This window comes from Austrofundulus limnaeus, unplaced genomic scaffold, assembly GCF_001266775.1.
Source record: "Austrofundulus limnaeus strain Quisiro unplaced genomic scaffold, Austrofundulus_limnaeus-1.0 Scaffold1072, whole genome shotgun sequence".
Classification (NCBI taxonomy): Eukaryota; Metazoa; Chordata; class Actinopteri; order Cyprinodontiformes; family Rivulidae; genus Austrofundulus; species Austrofundulus limnaeus.
In genome coordinates this window covers 8,262-14,307 of record NW_013953474.1, presented here as the reverse complement: position 1 = coordinate 14,307, position 6,046 = coordinate 8,262, and the positions used below count along the sequence as shown (strand labels likewise).

At 40.6% G+C, this 6,046-nt stretch overlaps 1 protein-coding gene across 1 annotated transcript in view; it reads right to left on the bottom strand.

The window, feature by feature from the left end:
• Positions 1–1,719, bottom strand: part of arpp21 (cAMP-regulated phosphoprotein, 21) — an 8,327-nt gene extending 6,608 nt beyond the window's left edge. Inside the window, exon 1 of the mRNA XM_014030497.1 lies at positions 1,539–1,719. The gene's annotated coding sequence lies outside the window, so the exon portion shown is untranslated. The remainder of the gene's footprint in view (positions 1–1,538) is intronic.
• Positions 1,720–6,046: the final 4,327 nt, after the last annotated feature.

Sequence of the window (6,046 nt, the reverse complement as noted above, 5' to 3'; positions counted from 1 at the left end):
ACACACACACACACACACACACACACACACACACACACACACACACACACACACACACGCACACACATGCACACAGGTCTGCAGCTTCACTTCAGAACCTGAGGCATCTGTCACAAGCTGATTATGAAACAGCTCCTGTACATAAAATGGTCAAAATGCAATAAAAAACAACTACATTATTGCAAATATTAATTCAAGTGTCTTAAGCTGCGCATCCTGTTGATGGTTTTTATCTTTTTGAATCTTTTATTTGCATTATTGTGCATTCTTTTGGTAATAATTCCACATATATTGTTATATTTTCTTAATTATGCTCATTTTGGTGTGTTCTCACTCCCTTTTTTTTCATATATTGTTTAAATTTCACCTTTCATTGTTGTAATTTTGCATGTAGCCTTACGCCCCTGAGCCATGTTCGGTTCGGTCAGTTGTCCCGGCCCAAACAAACAAGCAGGTGTCGTTCTGGTTTCCTGTGGACCCGCAGAACTGGACCGGCCATGRGTGTTGGTCTGCTGTCGGGAAAAGCAGGTTGTGTTTGGGTGGTGGTGGTCATGTCCGTGTCGCACGGTGACCCAAGCCAAGCTGACACACCGGACTATTTTATTTTTTACACGGAACCGAGAGTGGGGCGGGACAGGGAGTGGACCTCCTCGCTCCGGGATTGGAGCGCGGAGGACGGCGGCGGGTTTAACGGAGGACAGCCGGGGGACCGACACGAACCCATTAACCGGAGAGGCTGCTGAGCTCGGCGGCAGAACCACGGGGGAACAGCGTTTGTCACATTTTACACACAAACACAGATAAAAGCAGCTGTTCAGAGAAACGTTTAAAACCACAAGTCCTGAGAAACGCGAGTATGGGAAGCCGATTTATCACATAATAGACGGGATCTTCAAAGCAAATGACACAATTAACACCTATCTTAGAGCAAAAAAAATTACGTATAAGTCATATAGAATGCTATTTATCTTAAAGATGTCAGGAAAAATAATACCATATTTCTCTAATTGCTTACTCTTTCTATGCAAAATTAACTTGATCTAAAATGGGGAAACTGACATTATTTCCATATATCCGACATGGAGAGGTGGGAAAGGACATTATGCTTGAACTATTATTAGGATTGTGACACAAAATAAATGTTAAAATTACCACTTTTCAGGACATTTTCGACATCATGTCAGTAATTTGCCCAATATAATTACARCTGAAGAAACATTAAAATTTTATTTTGACCAGAGTGTTGCTTCATATATCTATTCTGACCAGTAGGGATAAGAAAAGCGTATTTGACAAATATATGTCACAACGACCTGCCACACTAGTTAAGCTAATAAAAGGTTCGGCTCTCGAGTTCAACGGCTCTAGCGACATCCAGACCGGCTGAGAGGCTCGGTCAAACGCCCAAAACATTCTCTAACTAGCTAACAAAAGATAAACCCTCACAAAAACATGTCCCCCCAAAAAGGCATCAGTGACCGTCGATGTCGGTAGCCGTTAGTCGGTCTGCTCGCMGGGGAGGACGAGCGGTAGCTTACCTGATGCGGTCCTCCCTCCGCGGGCTCGTGCCTCCMCCGCCGCCGCTGCTGTATGTCCGTCGACTGAACGCTCCGTCGCTCCTCCTCCGCCTTTAGCTCGTCTCTCTATCGAGGCAGGAGGAGCAGGTGGGGGGTATAAGTGAGGGAGGAGGAGAAGGAGGAGGCTGGCTCGAGCGCTCCGAACCCTGAGCCACGCGCCCCCACACACACGAGAGCCCCTTCACCATCATCATCATCATCATCATCATCATCATCATCACCAGTGTCGCTGTTGCTTTATCTGCATCCCCATTTCTGCTCAATGCAGAAAGCATGAACAACTTCAGCTCTTAAAACAACAATTATAACATTTCTAATGCAAATGTCTCCCAAAATTCAACAGTCCACATTTAAAAACAAGTGTCAAATAAACATTAAAGCTGCTGCAAGGCTCTTTGTGGTCGTCACGGTAAGCACACCTGCATCTCTCCAACCTCAAGCCAGGCAGGCAGAAGCAGACTAAAAAGTAAGCCTCAAACAAAACAGTGGCTGTACAGAAACCATAAGTCATACAGTAAATGTTTTTGAACTGTGAGCATCTAAACACACAGCAGACTGTCATAAAATATAATTTCCTTCTGTTTTATTAGTTTAAAAAAATTAAACAGCACACTTCTGTAAAAAAAAATCAACTTAAAGATCGTGCTAATACCTAACAATCACATATGCTTTCTTTTGTTTGACATTTATAAAAAGCATGTTACAAATAAATATGTATGTTTTACCTAAGTGAACTGTAAGATCTGTATAAACACTGGAAAGAAAGAAACTTCCTGTTTTCACGTGGTTTTTGTGATGTGTTAAGTGACGTCCTGATGCATCTCAGTAATCCAGGTTGAAAATCAAAAAGAAAAAAATTGTYTAGGTCRTCTGGACGGGTTCTTCTCTAATGAAACGTTTCGTCTCTCCTCCAAGAGACTTCTTCAGTCTGAGAGTTTCAGGCAAAATTCAGGCTTTTAAGCCCAGCCTCCATGTGACTGATACATCACATGGCTATCGTTGACACCTAATTAACACCTGTTGTTAACAGGGGGTACAGTGATACTGGCAATAGCCGCGCTGTAGGAGGGGGACAACTGAAAACGGAGGCCTCCACCTCTGTTTAATGATGGACGGTCTTTCTTCACAAAAATGGCTTCTTTTACTCCTCTCTCAAACCAACGTTCCTCTCTATCAAGAATGAGAACAWCCTCATCTCTGAAAGAGTGACCGCTGGCCTGTAAATGAGTGAAAACTGCAGAGTTCTGGCCATTAGATGTAGCTCGTCTGTGTTGGGACATTCTTTTGAATGTTCCAACACAGAACGGTGTGCCAAAACGGTGGGCATGTTAGCTTTTTTATGTTAAGTGACTTTTTGCACCCTGAAAGCATTAGGGCAGATTTGCAGAAACAAATAAATTCTGACATGTCGTCAGCTACAACATTATTTCAAAGGATGAAGCTTTTTTTTAAATGCGTTTAACAAAACACAAATGTCACTTTCAATTCAACATTTTGTAGTGTGCTTTGATTTTTGAGTAAACACAGATATCTCTTCACCGGAGATCAGAGAAGCATCAAGTTGTATCAGATTCTGATTTTCTGTCACATAATAGAAGCTTTCCTGAGTTATGAAAAAGCACATAATCTGTACCGTTCATATATTCTGCGTTTAGGGCCTCTGAATTGTGTGAGTAATTAAAAATCTGCCACGGCAAGATGTTACCCCATCAAAAACAGCATTTAATTACAGAGGCAAGAGCTGCATGCACACAGCTTATTGCAGGGAATAATTACACTTTCTATTATGTCACAGTTTGGTTATTTTACCCTGATTAATAGCAAATAAATGACTTGTTATAGTCAGAGACCAGAGCTCCGCCTCATCTCTGTTTGCTTTACAGCTAATGTCAGCTCTAGTGACATTTAAATACAAATATCACAGCGAAAGTTAGGTTTATTATAATGACTTAATATAGTTGAAACTTCTGAACGACTATCGACAGACAAATACTAGAATCTTTTTAGCATTTTTTCCTTCTTTCTGTCTTTTTCAGCCTGAAACAGAAGCTGAAAAGCTTCTTCTTGTTKTTTGATTCTGCTTTTATTTGATACTTGTTGATCTTCCTGTTCATTTAAAACAAGTCTCTCCTGAGAATGAGACACTGAGACTCAACGAGATTACCTCTATYAACAAATGTGAAATAATTAATGAACAATGGTGGGTGTTTAACAGATGATGCATTTAAATGCTTTAATTGGCTTCAACGGGAATAATTTAAAGTTTTTACTGAAAAATAAGTTTAATTTACTGAAGTGATCAGAACGTTTGTATAATATGAAAGATTTGAAAACTTTCAAGTAATGATTAGACATCAATTCTGTTGTTGCTCTAATTAGGCAGATAGTTCAGTCGTATTCAGGACAGAAGCTGTATTATTGCACGGTTTTAACAAATGTTTAAAACTTTAATATCATTTGCYATATATGGACCATCCAAGGGGACATCAYGGGTATTTTTCTTTTGCYTTACCTCTCAATTTGAAATACATATCATTGTAAGAAAACAGTCCTGGAAAACAAAAAGAAAACAAAATCCCCTGATGTCTCTTTGGGAGCTCTGTAATATATGAGATTTCAGCTGTATTTTAMCTGGATCWGACCCTYGATGTTAGCCAAAACTAAAATTTTAAATGAATTTGAATGGATCTGTTTATATCTGCTGTTTTAAAGTCATCGCGTGAAGCGTTTGTGTAAAAATAGGCCCTAATTCCAAACGTTTCAAAGAAAAATTCCACAGAGTCGTTTATCTCTCTGTAGACTGCACTCACAGCAGAGGCCTCCAAAATCTGAAGCATCCAGTCTCCTCTTTCAATGGTTTCACCACATCAGACACAAATAATCAGGTTTCCTGTTACACTGCTGATGTCTCGGTGGGCATTAACTGGGCTTCAGGTCTTTATCGCAGCCAGGTTTGTTTTAGAAAARTCAAGATCAAATGTCTGAAGTGATGGCCGCCYTCCAGGCTGCAAACTTCCTGCACATACGTCACATCTCGGAGGGGAAACAGGGACAGACGGGAGGGGCTTAACTGCATCATCAAGGAGGGGTAACAGTGGCAGACGGGAGGGGCTACACCTACCAAAAGGGTCACAGGGATAGATGGGAGGGGCTTAACTACACTACCCAGAGGGGTAACAGGGATGGATGGGAGGGGCTTAACTGCAACACACAGACGGGTCACAGGGACAGACGGGAGGGGCTTAACTACACCACCCAGAGGGGTAACAGGGATGGATGGGAGGGGCTTAACTGCAACACACAGAAGGGTCACAGGGACAGACGGGAGGGGCTTAACTGTAACAGAGAAGGGTCACAGGGACAGACAGGAAGGGCTTAACTGCAACACAGAAAAGGGTGACAGGGACGGATGGGAGGGGCTTAACTGCAACACAGAGAAGGGTCACAGGGATGGACGGGAGGGGCTTAACTGTAACAGAGAAGGGTCACAGGGATGGACGGGAGGGGCTTAACTGTAACAGAGAAGGGTCACAGGGATGGACGGGAGGGGCTTAACTGTAACAGAGAAGGGTCACAGGGATGGACGGGAGGGGCTTAACTGCAACNGTCCAGGCAGGACCATTGCACAGGTTAAAATGTCACATATTTTTCTACAGTTATAGAAAAAAAGTCCAAAATCAAATAACTTCTATCTTCACACATTCTGGTGTTTCTCAGATTCATGTTAAATTTGAATCAACTCTTTTCTTTTTTTGCTGGCAGCATTGTTCTGCAACTTGTTTATGTTCAGCTGTGGAATGCAATTAATTAGTTTTTAATATTGTAGTTAACCACCTTTGTTCACAGTGTATTAGAATGAGCAGCTTCATGAGTGGCTTTCATATTTTCTGTGAACTTCAGACTTAATTAGGCTTTTTTTTGTAACTCAAACTTGATATATGAGCACAGAGAAGCAAACAGAGGCAAATTATCTGATAGAGATCAGACTTTTAAAACGTGATCATCTCACTAAAATATAGTTATTAACATATCGCATTATCTAATATCTTTTTTTCTTAGACTGGTTAAGCTCTGTACAAATCAGTACACTAGTATAAGATTTGTTTAACATTGCAAACTAGAGTCACAAAAATTTATGTAAATATAATGTAATAGTGAGACTAAAACAAAACAAAAAAACTGGTAATTTGAAAATTATCTTAATTCCCAAATCTTTTGCACTTGGATTTGTTTGGTAATACATGCTTATATTCACTTTTAAAGGAGAGGTATAATGCAAAATAGACTTTTGTGAGATTTTTACCATATTACAATATCATTCCCTTGTGACTGACCCAAAACTGGTTTAAAACAAAAGTATTTTAAAATATTACCTTGGTCAGCAACTCTCTCGAAACAGTGAATTTAATCTTTTCTTTTACCATGTCTGCAACACTGAATGTATCACATGTTATATTGAATCCTTGCAG